Here is a 14449-nt window from a genome sequence, read left to right as displayed (position 1 = left end):
TGCAAAAAGTCAAGGAAGATAGCAAAGCATAATCAGACAGCAATTCCAGAAGTTCAGCAGGAAGAAAATAAAAAAAAAAGAAAAAGCCTGCTAGGTTGAAAACCCGAAAAGGGAGACTTAGGCAAAAACTAAGGCAAGCTCGCAAGGTTGAAAATCTGAAAAGATATTCTTGGCAACAATCAGAGCAAAGAGAAAAAAAAAGCTCACTAAATTGAAAACTTGAAAAGACAATCTAGGCAAAAGCTAGATCAAGCTCGCTAGATCGAAAACCTAAAAAGGCGATCTAGGCAAAAGTTAGAGCAACAAAGAAAAACAAAAGAAAATCTCAAGTGGTTCGAGCCGAAATATTTAAAGTCCGAATAATCAAGTCTAATACTTAGCTTAAAACAAGCACAGATTTAGAAGTTACAAATATCTTGTCTACGATCGATCTAAAATTTTTTACTTCTCCAAGTGAACCAAAGATGAGAAGGGTGAATCCTATGACGAGCCTCAAAAGGAAATATTTTGTTCTTTTGAGCCTGACTAAAAATCTTCTATAAAATTAATCAAAATTAAAAGTTGGATCTTTATTGTGCTTGTGATAATCAAATATTTCAAACCTTCATACAAGGGGCATTTTCTTATGTAATTTCCCCCCTTATACCAGGGGCATTCTTTTTTAATGATCTCCAATGCCATGTTTATTGTCAAACTAGGGGCATTTTGTTTTTGAGCAATGTTAATCCTAAAAGATAATGGGAACTCCAAACTTAAGGTTACCCTCTTGATAACAATTTTTTGAAAAACCCTTGAGGTTCAAAAAAAATAATAACTCAGATTTTAAATTCATAAAATTTTTGAATACCCTTGAGAGGTTAAACAAAAGTATTCTTGATCTCATATTTTGGTTTTTGCCCAAAGAATAACTTATTTACCTAGAGTAGGAGATAGGGCATTCTTTTGTTCTCAGATTTGTTAATCTTTTTCCAGATCTATTCATTCTTTAATTCGATCATTCTCATCCAGATTTATTATCTTCCACATTTATTCATTCTATCAGTCTTCTCCAAATTCAATCATTCCTCTGCCAGTTTTGCTTAATTACCGTCAAGGATTAACTTGGATTTTGCACAGTTGCCGCCAAGGATTATCTTGGATTTTGCTCAGTTGCCGCCAAGGGTTATCTTGGATTTTGCTCAGTTACCGCCAAGGGTTATCTTGGATTTTGCTTAGATGTAACCAAGGGTACTCTTGGATTTTGCTCAGATGTCGCCAAGGGTTAACTTGGATTTTGCTCAATTGCTGCTAAGAGTTAACTTGGATTTTGCTCAGTTGCCACCAAGGGTTAACTTGGATTTTGCTCAGTTGCCGCCAAGGGTTAACTTGCATTTTGCTCAGATGCCATCAAGGGTTAACTTGGATTTTGCTCAGTTGCCGCCAAGGGTTATCTTGGATTTTGCTCAGTTGCCACCAAGGGTTATCTTGGATTTTGCTTAAATGTCGTCACCAAAGGTTATCTTGGATTTTGCTCAGATGCCGCCAAGGGTTATCTTGGATTTTGCTCAGTTGCCATCGAGGGTTTGCTCGGATTATGCCCAGCCAGTTATCACCGAGGGTGTGCTCGGATTATGCTCAGCCAGTGTGGCGCCCCACCGAACGCTAACACAAATCCCCATGTCAGATCTCGAGGTATTATGTAGCACCTCGAAATTTCGGCATGGTCTCCTCTGTTTATGTTAGCATTCCAAGGCGTTCAACCTGCACCTGATAAACGACATACAATCCTGCATACATATACAAAATATAATACTAGCGGAAGCCTATATAAGTCTAATAACGTACGAATTATCAGAGTGCGGAAGAAGAAAATTTACGGGATTATACAAAATTTTCTCACTCTAACAAGAATCCTAACGCTCAATACAAATCTATAATACTCCTAGACAAATGGAGTATAACTCCAATACTTACCAAGTGACAAAGTCTGGCTATCTATTTGACCCACCAGATGATTCTCACTCGTGCTCTATACTTGTCTCGCCAAGCTTTAGATCTGAAACTAAAAAAAATAGAGAAGGAAAGGGTGAGTAACAAGGGTTACCCAGTAAGGAAGCAACAATTTCTACCAATAACCTCTCCTAACATGAACGAATAAACATACTGAATCATTTTAAAATAAACAAAATTTTACAGAAGAAAACTACGATTAACTGGTACATATACCAGGGATGAGCAACTAAACATTTTAAAACTCACATTACATCGATCAGCAGTACTCACTATAACATTCTCTTTTTATACAAATCTAATTGATCAAATGGAAACAATAAACATGCATTTCATTTTATATATCAAAATAAGCAACAGATACATAATACACGATGGTGGAGTATTGGAATTAGAGAGTTGGGATTCACGACTGGATCGCTCCCAGTCGGGACATGATGTTACAATTCCTTTCTGGCTTTTAGTTCCTGATTTTGTGGCCGGTCGCTGCCCTTACCACGTTTGGTTGACCATTTATCCGGCTCAGGCTGGCCGTTTGACGTGACCGTAAGCAATGGGTCTCTTTTCGATGTGTCAGAACGTTCGACTACTATAGATTGTTAGTGATCACTGACTAATCATCTTCGTCTATGCCTATCAGGCGTACATGTGATTCCCAAAGATACAAACCATTCGTATACGACCACCTTTACATTACAAGTTCACTGGTAAATATAGAGAGGAATAAACCCGGATTCCAGTTGTGACTCCATTCTCATACGCGTCCCATACCACGTATGAGCTTGGTGGTCCCTACCGTACATCCCAGGATAGTACACCACTCCGGATGATATGACGCACTATCCCTTCAGGCATTCACAAACTCTTTAACAGCTCACAAATTAGCTACATATGTATATTATTTTTATTTGAAAACAAAAGAGAAATTAACAATACAAGGTTGAGAATGGATATCCAGTTTCCTACCATGCAAGTGTGGCCACCCGGCCTAAAATAAATAACATAACAGAGCGCCTCGCGCTAACAGAAAGTAAATAAACATGCAACCAGTAACATTATCCCTGGATATCCGTTCACCAACCTGCATACAACACAACAACGTAAAAAGCAGACATCACCCCTCGGGTGTGACTCTGACATTTTACCGTTTCATACCCTTTTTCCCTTTTTTCGACTTTTACAGTTTTCAATCTCTTCATAAAATATCCATTTTCTGATATTCATCAACTCAATCTGAGTTCATTGAATATTGAATCACATTTTTCAACTATAGAATTTATTTCTATCAATAATATTAAAAAAAAATACAAATTTCATATCAAAACGGGGTCCGAGCAGTGCACAAGACCCAATTTATGGTAATAACCCGTTAAAATACTCTACCCACTTATAATTTGTTAAAAATACAATTAAACATATCAAACATGCAATTTCTGGCGTGAATTTTGAAATAAACAAAGAATTCTATATTTCGAAAATACATCCAAATTTTTCCAATAAAATCCTAAATGCAATTTTCACAATCTATGATTATTAATAGAAATTCAGAGTTCCTTACAATGTCTAGGCGAAAGGATCAAAGCGTGTGCGCGGAAATCGAGGCGATCGGCGCGAAAATCGAGGCGGACCGAACTTCGAAGCGGCTGATTTTTGAAACCGACCCGGTGGTTTCGAAGAGCTCGACGTGCTCGTCTCTTCTCCTTTCTACAGCGAAAGGTGGTTTGACCCCGAAATCGATGAAAATCGAGGTCGAAGTTACGAAAATCTCCTTATAAAAATACGGCTGATTTTTGACTATACGGGGTGAAAAAGACGAGAAAACGGAAGGAACTTGGTTGGGTTATGTAGAGAATGAGGCTGCGGACGTTTCTTCCTTCTGCGTCGGAAAGCGATTTGACCCCGAAACGGACGAAATTCGAGGTCAAAGTTTTGAAATTTTTGTATCCGAATACGGCTGATTTTTGACGATATCGGGTGAAATAGAAAGTGAAACGAAGAAAGGTTGGGTGGGTTTTGTAGAGAACGTAGCTGCGGACATTTCTCCCTTCTGCGTTGATCGTCGACGGCGAGCCGTTTGTGAGAGATCTGAGGTGGAAGAATCGGAGGAAAATCAAATTTTTCGTTTTACATGTCTCGGCCATATGACGCGTTGGGGAAGATGAGTTATATAATAAAAAATTTAAATTATTATTTAAATGAAATTTGGGACGAATTTGGTATTTCGCCTATTGTTTTGATCGACTATAACTTGGTCATTCGGTCTCCAAAACTGACAAACGAATACTCTATTTCGCCTAATTTTTCATTCCGGATCTAATGGTATAGTCAATTTCTACAAATTATGTCTCCATCAAAAATTTACATTTTTGGCCTGACGTGACCCCTAAACTTTATGTCGTTTTCGTTTTTGGCGATAATTTAACTTCCTGATCTCCAAAAATGACAAATAAATAGTCTATGTTGAATAATTTTTCGTTATGAAACCAATGGTATGATCGAATTTTAAAAATTATTACTCCAACAAAAAGTTATTGTTTTAGCCTGGTCCGACCCGGTAATCGAGGATTTTGCAACTTTTATATTTGGACTCGCATTTGAGCGTGCTTACAGGCTAAACTATGTTTTTTGATCATTTTGAATCTAATGGTGAGGTCAGATTCTATTAAAAATGATCAAAATAAGGTCCCACAGTTTTACCCTAAGTCCCACTTTCAAGATTTTCTTAAAATTCCACTATTTATATTTTTCCTCGAGATACGAATTAAAAATTCGGGGTTTTACAGCCAGTTGCCGCCGAGGATTTGCTAGGATTATGCTTAGCCAGTTACCGCCAAGGGATTCCTCGAATTTTGCTAGTTTATTACTCTTTCACTCCAAGTAGGTAGAGTAGAACTCCCAAAAAATTAGTTCATTACTCTTTCACCCTGAGTAGGTAGAGTAGAACTTCCCAAAAAATTAGTTCATTACTCTTTCACTCCAAGTAGGTAGAGTAGAACTCCCAAAAAATTAGTTCATAACTCTTTCACCCCGAGTAGGTAGAATAGAACATCCTAAAAAATTAGTTCATTACTCTTTCACTCCAAGTAGGTTAAGTAAAACTCCCAAATAATTAGTTCATTACTCTTTCACCCCAAGTAGGTAGAGTAGAATTTCCCAAAAAATTAGTTCATTACTTTTTCACCCCGAATAGGTAGAGTAGAACTTCTCAAAAAGATTAGTTCATTACTCTTTCACTCCGAGTAGGTAGAGTAGAACTCCTAAAAAATTAGTTCATTACTCTTTCACCCTGAGTAGGTAGAGGAGAACTTCCAAAAATATTAGTTATTTACTCTTTCACTCCAAGTAGGTAGAGTAGAACTCCCAAAAAATTAGTTCATTACTCTTTCACTCCGAGTAGGTAGAGTAGAACTTCCCAAAACAAATTAGTTCATTACTCTTTCACCCTGGGCAGGTAGAGTAGGACTCTCAAAAATTTTAGTTCATTACTCTTTCACTCCGAGTAGGTAAAGTAGAACTTTCAAAAAAAAAAATAGTTCATTATTCTTTCACTCCGGGTAGGTAGAGTAGAACTTCCCAAAAAAAATTTAGTGCATTATTCTTTCACTCTGAGTAGGTAGAGTAGGACACTCAATAAAATATAAATTCATTCCTCTTTCACCTAAAGTAGGTAGAGTAGGGCACTCAACTTTCTCCCAACTTTTGCTCAGATTTTTCTCGAGTTTTGTTTTACTCAGATTTTACTCAGTTTCACACAGTGCACACACTTGAACATTTGTTTCATTAGTCAAAGAGAATTTCTAAAATTCAAGGATCTGACACTATCAGTGAGAGCTCTCGCTCAAGGACCTGACAACTTTTTAGTTCGGAGAGAGTTTTACCCTTGAGGATCTGAACGTCCTGACGAATTGCTAAATCAGACTGCAAAATGAACTGTCACTAGCTTTGGCATTCGGATATCGCACTATCTAACGAAATAGATTTGCTATCTAGTTTGCTTCAACCCTCTGCCAAAGTGGGGCATCTGTAGACACCCCATTTTTGCACTAGCCTGATTAATCAACTCGTCTGATTTAGATGATCTACTCTGTTTAAGGGTGCACTTGAGTGCTTTGGGAGATGAACCTATCATTTGTTATGGATTTTTAATTTGATGTGTAAATATTGTAATGTACTTAAATGGAAAAGAAATATCTCTAACACATAATGTCCCATCAGTTCAATTCAAATCTTTCTTGAACTTATTTTGGACATACTTGATCTTTGATGCTACCTTGGGGTTGTTCATATGCTGTGTGTCTAGCTGATTGTGAAAAGGATTTGATTCATGTTTTGTGTTTATGAAGGGATTTTGGTGCACGGAAGGACTCTTATCTTTCACAGATCTTTTTTAATTGGCCTATAGATTCTACGCCTGAGTTGAGTTTTCTACCAACCTGGTTGGTCTCTTTTGAGGTAGTTGTCTCATACTAACTAAAAGTTTTATTGTACTCTGTTTTAGATGATGTCGGTTGATACCATGCTCTGCATCTCTTATGGTAGGGGGGACACCTATATGTATATATTTTTTACGATATTCCTAGTTGTCGAACGAGGTAATTTGTCAGTTTTTGCTCATGATCAATTATTTATTTATTTATTTATTTAAAATGTCTCCCTAAGTGGACTCTACTTTTTTTTATTTCCGTATGGCATGTGCCCTTATTTATAACGTAACAATAATGGTCTCCCCATAACAGTTTTATAATAGTTATGCATGTATATTTATTAAAATTATTTTTTTTAAAGGTTTTTTTATAATATTTACAAAAAAAATATCATTGCCTAATTACCATCAAACCTCTTAATTTTTTGCACTAAAAAAGTAAATATAGAAATGTTTTTCACGGATGATTATTCCAACACTTTATTTTGTTACCAGATGTGTTTCAGAAATCCGAATGAGGTATCTCGAACTGACAAAACTGTAGAAACCACGTTATGCTAGGAAAATACGACTCCAGAAACATAGAAATCATCATCTTGCAGATTAAAAAGAAGTTTCACGATAAAAATCACTAAAAATGACCAAATTACCAAAATACCCCTAACATCAAAACAACCCTAGAGCCTACGTTACGCTTATAAAAACTAATTCAAACACATAAAATAACAAATCGCAACCAAATAAATCATTTCACCAATTTGCATAAAATTCGATAAAATTACAAAAATGCCCCTCATAAAGTTCACGACCATTTCATAAAAAAATTTCATAAATGACAAAAACCAACATTCCCATTGAATTCCTTATGAAAAACTGATTCCAAAACATCCTAGAATATTGAAAAATGACTTAAAACGCAAAAAGTTTTCTCCGAGGGCAAAACGATAATTTTACAAATTTAATAATTAAAAATTCTGAAATTAATAAATAAAATATTAAATAATGTAAAGTGAAATATTAATAAAATTAATTTAAAATTTTGAACCAAAAAATCAATCAATCGGGCTTTCAGGCAAAATTGTTAATGGTTGCTAGGATATTTATTCAAGGACCCCTCCATCTGGGGGCCCAAAGAATTAAAGATATAAAAGGGGGTTCTCCAAATCTTACAGTCAATCAAGTAAGACTAAAATCAATATATTAAAAGTCAACCAAGAAAGACTAAAGTCGAGAAATTAAAGTCAATCAAGAAATACTAAAGTCAAAATCTTAAAGTCAATCAAATGAGACTAAAAGTCAAAACCCTAATCTAAACTAATCAAGTCAAAACCTTAATTAAAATCCTAATCTAAACTAATCAAGTCAATCTCATAAGACTAAAGTCAAAACCCTAAAAGAAACCCTAATCAAACCGTAATTCTTCTAAAAAACTTTATAAATAGGAACCTCCACACCCTATTTTTGGATAAAATCATAAACCCTAAGAGAAGTAGGTCAAAAAATTGTCCTAGCCTCCCATAAACCCTAATTTTGTAATCCCAACTCCTTACCTAGCACCCATACTTCGATTTTAGCTTGAAAAACCCTTAGAAGTCCTTCAAAAACACCACAAAATCGATAATAAAATTTGAAGAATCCAGATCTAAGAAAGAGATACCTTGCCTCGGAGATCCAAAATTAGATCCGAACACAGAATGAAGCAAGGAGTACGGTACGCAGTTTTATCAAATCTTAGGGAATAGAACCATTATGTTAAAAGGTAAAATCTCTTTTATTTTTTCTATCTAGATTTTATATTAGCAATGTAGTCTTATTTGGGATTAGTAGAGACCGACATTAATCGGGCGGGGTTAGTGCCTAATACCTTCCAACCCCGTAACGTGATCCCCAGACCCGTATTTTTCTTTCGTAGATTAGTTTATTTGCCTTTTAGAGTCAAAATTCGGTTCGTACACCATAATAACTAGGTGACGACTCCCAAACCTCAAAGGTCAAAAGCGGATCCGCGCACCCCGCGGATCGAGGGCGCTTTTAGTAGCGACTCCACTAAGGACTATTGAGGATCAGACTTGAAAAACCCCAAGTATGGGAGCATTACCAAGATGACCTAGTTTTTTTTTTTATTTAGTTCGATTTATTTTATTTATTTATTTGTTTATTTATTTATTTATTTATTTTTATGATTTGATTGTGGATAATTTTGGGTATTGTATTTTTTTCCAATTAAGGGTCACTTTTTGATGATCCCTAAATAATGAGAGATTCAAATTGATATATGAAAAGGATGGAATGATGAAGGTTGGGACAACAATGTTAAAATATTTTTACAAAATATTCTAGTGAGAATTAAGTCTAGGCACCTATTAATAAAACGTAGATCCCATCGAATAGATTAATTTAGAACCTGAATTCACTCGATTTCTTTATCGGGAGCCTTAGATATCATCGATGCAAGTTCAATATGTAAATCTGGAATTGTTGCTGAATGAAGGTTGGGACAGCAATGTTAAAACGTTTTTACAGAATATTCTAATAAAAATTAAGTCTGGAAACCTTTAATAAAACGTAGATCTCATTGAGTAGATTAATTTAAAACTTGAATTCACTCAATTTCATTATCGGGAGCCTTAGATATCATCGATGCAAGTTCAATATGTAAATCTGAAATTATTGCTGAATTAAGGTTGGGACAGCAATGTTAAAACGTTTTTACAGAACATTCTAGTTAGAATTAGGCCTGAGCACCTATTAATAAAACTTAGATCCCATCGAGTAGATTAATTTAGAATCTGAATTCACTCGATTTTGTTATCGGGAACCTTAGATATCATTGATGCAAGTTCAGATTGTATTTTCTTAATTCACAGAAAATCTGAATTTATCTAATGTTAACACAGTTATTGTTCCTGAGAGCGAGCTCATTTGGTACTAGGATCTTTCTCTTTGATTTTCTTTTGGGATGTGTTTCTAGTTTTTTTTTCTATAATTAAAAAAAAAAGAGGGTTCATCGCTGCTCATCTCAACAATTATCATTCTATCATCAATGTAACATCTATTGGAATCTCGATTTACTTAGGATCACCCAAAGCAACCCTTAATTGGACCATAAAATTACAAAAATTGTGTCTATTGCAATGATTGGATCTAATTGATTATTATATGCTGTACTCATTGATTGATCTACCATAATTGATGTATGCAAGAGATGTGCATGTTTAAATCTTAAATTGAACTATATGAATATGTTTTTAATCAATGTATGCATGCACTTGTATGATTTAATATCCTCTCTTGTATGGTTTAATTGGACCCATGACTTAATCTGTTTAAAAAAGGTCCCGGGCACACCCCACCCTATTTTGCACACACCACATGCATGTTTACTGTTTTGCACACTTACACGTCCCATATAGCCAACGTGGCACTAGTGCATGGCCCAATCTCTTCCGAAATGCGACGTCATTCATGAAAACCACAATTCCAGTCACGTACCTTAGGGTATATCAAACTGGGACATTAGTACCGTCTAATCAGGTGACTCTGAAAGGTATATTGATGTACCCAGGCTAGAGCGACCTGAGCCTTTGACCTATTGTGAGCCATACAGTCAATTGTCTCGATTGCCAACGTCGTACTAGTACGTGGTCGGTCCCTTCGTGAGATGCCAAACCATTTATGAAAGCTACAACTCTTGACTCGTACCCGTAGATATATAAAAGATAATCTAAGTACATCAATTGCACTTCTTGGTCAAAATCGATGCCTAAGCGAGATCCTGCTCCGCTGTACCCTACTGTACGAGGGGGATAGACTACGTCTATTCTAGACAAGAGGTATTTAAGTGGGCCCTTGCTCAACATTGTGCGCCACCTCTCAACTGGAGATCAAACTGGCTGTTTTTGACTTCAGAGAAGTGAGTTGAGGTTTTAGATTATCACCTATACGGTATATCAAATCAAGTCACCACGTATCGAGAGGTATATAGGTGTGCTTGGGCAAGGGTGGCCAGATAAAAATACATTGCATATAGTAAGCTTAGAGTCTAGAAACCTCCCCTATAGGACATGACCAGAACTTATCGAGGGTGTTCCCGGGTTGTTCATTGAATGGAACCTTATGATTGATGTGAATAATATGAATGATGAGATCAGAGTGTATGATTGTCCTCAAGGATAAAAAATTTTACTTTTAGAAATTAAAATTGGTGCACCGACTCAATAAAGAATCCATTTCTTGCAATAATTCATAATGACCCAGTCCATCTCGATCCAACAATCACAATGGGCCGGGCCATTTAAATCAAAATGGAAATCAAATTCTTTTCTAAATTCGGGTTCCGACCCATTTTAAAAGAAGAAAAATGTTTTCTAGAAAATATATTTTCCAAAAGAAAAGAGAAGGAAGGAAAAATGATTTACAAAAGATATATTTTTGCATAAATCTTGGAAATTTTCTTTTTTGCATAGACTTTGAAAAATTACTAAAATGTATTTTTCTAAAAAGAAAATAATTTGCAAAAAAATAATCAGATTTGTGAAAGTTTTATTCAATGGAAACATTATTTGTCAATAATTTTCAAGAGTGCAAGAGAATTATTTTCCTTCTGAATAATCATTATATGAATTTTCAGGGTTCATTTAAAATGTTATCAAGGGGGTAACACTGGAATTGATCAAATTCACATTTGATGGGGTCTTAAGGTTCTCATTGCACCTAAGATCAATCGTTCACCTTTTTGTTAGGGTTACTAGTCCAGTCAGTTGGAACGAACGTCAACGACAAATCAATCTTTTAGAATATCTCAACATTTCTCAGTTATTCCTTGAAGGTCACAATGTCTCAGTCCTACCGGTTGTAAGCAATGTCTTAGTCCTTAGTCCTAATCAAGTCCGTTGTGAGTAGTCTTGAGTTTTCATGAGTCATTTGGGTTAGCTCGAGTCCCTTTTTTCAGCAAGGTCATGTCTTCTTTTCGAGTCGACTCTTTTTTCTGTTGAGTCAAGTTAGTTTGTCGAGTCATAGAAGTATTTGTCGCCCCATCTAAATTTGATTGGATAAAGAAAATTTTTAAATACCTCGATTGCATTAATGAATTAACTAATAATCTGATAGATTTCTCTCCTGAACAAGGAAGATAAGAGTCGGGCTCAACTTTTAATCAAGAAAGCAAAGTCATTGACCTCGGAACAGAAAATAATTCCTAAAGAGATTTAAAGGGAAACCATCCTATCCCTAGAGGAACACAAGGGGATAATAAATTTTCTCAGAAATTTCAAAAGACTTGTCCGTATGGGCCTAGGAGGATATGTTAAATGCAAGCTTGGGTGTTGTCTGACACAGAATAGATATTGGCTTGAGAAAATGAGATCAAGGAAGATGTTACAAAATGTATTAGTGCTACACTTCTCAAAATGGTAAAGCTCCCAGAATAGATTACCATTCTCAGATTAATGAAATAGTTGAAGTGGTATTGATCTCTGATAATGGGTCGTACATCAAAGCTTAGGTTATCACTCTGTGTTCACAGTTCGAGATTCGACATCCCATTATCTCTCTACCGTCCTCAGATTAATGGAAAGGTTGAAGCAACCAATAAAATATCTCAAAACAATCATCAAGAAAATGTGTCAATCACACCAGGATTAGTTAGAGAAGTTACCATTCATATAGGGGCACATCATACTTCAACACAGTCTTTCACTGGAGCTATTCCCTACTTTCTAGTGTATGATATGAAAGTAATCTTACCAATTGAAATGGAAATCCCGTATCTCAAGGCCTTCAAGGAAAGTCAATTGTTAAAAATAGATTAGGTTAGTCAATGGTATTGATCGGAGAAAAATGACTAAGAGCTTTGACTATGCGTTTGACAAAAAAGATCAATGCCCGTCACTTACAAGACAGGGATTTCGTAATCAAAAAAAAATCGGACACCTATATTTGACCCTAGAGAGAAGTTCAAACCAAATTTGGGTGGACCGTTCATCATCAAAGAAATATTATCCGAAAAAACTGTCAGACCTCAAGATCATGATGGAATCGAATTACAAGAACCAACAAACTTTGACCAGATCAAACGGTACTACATTTAAGGAGGTCATCTTTGACCGAATCAATTTTCCTACTACCTAGTTCAATATCTCCTTGCTCAGCCCTTTGCAGTCTTTTAAAAAAAAAATGATGCATTTTTCTTTCTCAACCTGTTCACCTAACCTAGGGGAGGGAAAAATTTGAACTACGTCTTGGTCTGATCCCAAAATTATAGGGTACGTAGGCAACCTGAGAAGTTACTTTAGGCCCGACCACATAAAAAAAAAATAGATTCCTCGAAAAAAATCTAGAAAAAGTTCAAAAGAAAAAAAAAAGAAATATCTTCAAAATGGGGAAGAAAATTCAAAGCAAAAGAAATGCCACACAAGGGGCATTCAGGTTTTTGAGCCTCAAAATCCCTTTCTTTTTATACCCAATCTCAAGCTTAACCATAAAAATGCTTCTAAGTACCGTGCGAAAAGTCAAGGAAGATAGGAAAGCATAATCAGACAGCAATTCTAGAAGCTCAGCTGGAAGAAAAAAAAAAAAAAGAAGCCTGCTAAGTTGAAAACCCGAAAATGGCGATTTAGGCAAAAACTAAGGCAAACTTGCAAGGTTGAAAATCCGAAAGGACGATCTTGACAACAATCAGAGCAAAGAGAAAAAAAAAACTCGCTAGATTGAAAACTTGAAAAGACAATCTAGGAAAAGACTAGAGCAAGCTCGCTAGATCGAAAACCTAAAAAGGCGATCTAGGCAAAAGTTAGAGCAACAAAGAAAAATAAAAGAAAATCTCAAGAGGTTCGAGCCGAAATATTTAAAGTCCGAATAATCAAGTCTAATACTTAGCTTAAACCATGCACAGACTTAGAAGTTACAAATATCTTGTCTACGATCGATCTGAAAATTTTTACTTCTCCAAGTGAACCAAAGATGAGAAGGATGAATCCCATGACGAGTCTCAAAAGGAAATATTTTGTTCTTTTGAGCCTGACTAAAAATCTTCTATAAAATTAATCAAAATTAAAAGTTGGATCTTTATTGTGCTTGTGGTAATCAAATATTTCAAACCTTCATACAAGAGGCATTTTCTTATGTAATTTCCCCCCTTATACTAGGGGCATTCTTTTTTAATGATCTCCAATGCCATGTTTATTGTCAAACTAGGGCCATTTTGTTTTTGAGCAATTATCTCCAATGCCATGTTTATTGTCAAACTAGGGGCATTTTGTTTTTGAGCAATGTTAATCCTAAAAGATAATGGGAACTCCAAACTTAAGGTTATCCTCTTAATAACAATTTTTCGAAAAACCCTTGAGGTTCAAAAAAAATAACAACTCAGGTTTTAAATTCGTAAAATTTTTGAAAACCCTTGAGAGGTTAAACAAAACTATTTTTGATCTCATATTTTAGTTTTTGCCCAAAGAATAACTTATTTACCTAGAGTAGGAGATAGGGAATTCTTTTATTCTCAAATTCATTAATCTTTTTCCAGATCTAGTCATTCTTGGATTCGATCATTCTCATCCAGATTCATTATCTTCCAGATTTATTCATTTATCAATCTTCTCCAAATTCATTCATTCCTCTGCCAGTTTTGCTTAATTACCGCCAATGATTAACTTTGATTTTGCACAGTTGCCGTCAATGGTTATCTTGGATTTTGCTCAGTTGCCGCCAAGGGTTAACTTGGATTTTGCTCAATTACCGCCAAGAGTTTTCTTGGATTTTGCTCAGTTGTCGCCAAGGGTTATCTTAGATTTTGCTCAGATGCCGCCAAGGGTTCTCTTGGATTTTGCTCAGTTGCCACCGAGGCTTATCTTGGATTTTGTTCAGTTGCCGCCAAGGGTTATCTTGGATTTTGCTCAAATACCGCAAAGGGTTAACTTGGATTTTGATCAGTTGCTGCTCAGGGATAACTTGGATTTTCCTTAGATGCCGCCAAGGGTTAACTTGGATTTTGCTCAGTTGCCGCCAAGGGTTATCTTGGATTTTGCTCAGTTGCCGCCA

General features: G+C 35.7%; 1 long non-coding RNA gene across 1 annotated transcript; it reads right to left on the bottom strand.

Annotated features, from left to right (window-relative positions):
• Positions 1 to 1777: 1777 nt before the first annotated feature.
• On the bottom strand, positions 1778 to 4611 carry LOC147404815 (uncharacterized). The gene is made up of 2 exons (XR_015177259.1): positions 3548 to 4611; positions 1778 to 2041 (listed from the first exon to the last, which is right to left on the bottom strand). It is a non-coding gene; the product is annotated as an uncharacterized LOC147404815 (long non-coding RNA).
• Between the last annotated feature and the right edge of the window lie 9838 nt (positions 4612 to 14449).

Source organism: Akebia trifoliata, chromosome 4 (assembly GCF_017979445.1).
Source record: "Akebia trifoliata isolate Shusen 1 chromosome 4, ASM1797944v1, whole genome shotgun sequence".
NCBI classification, from domain to species: domain Eukaryota; kingdom Viridiplantae; phylum Streptophyta; class Magnoliopsida; order Ranunculales; family Lardizabalaceae; genus Akebia; species Akebia trifoliata.
This window is presented reverse-complemented; position numbering and strand designations above follow the sequence as displayed.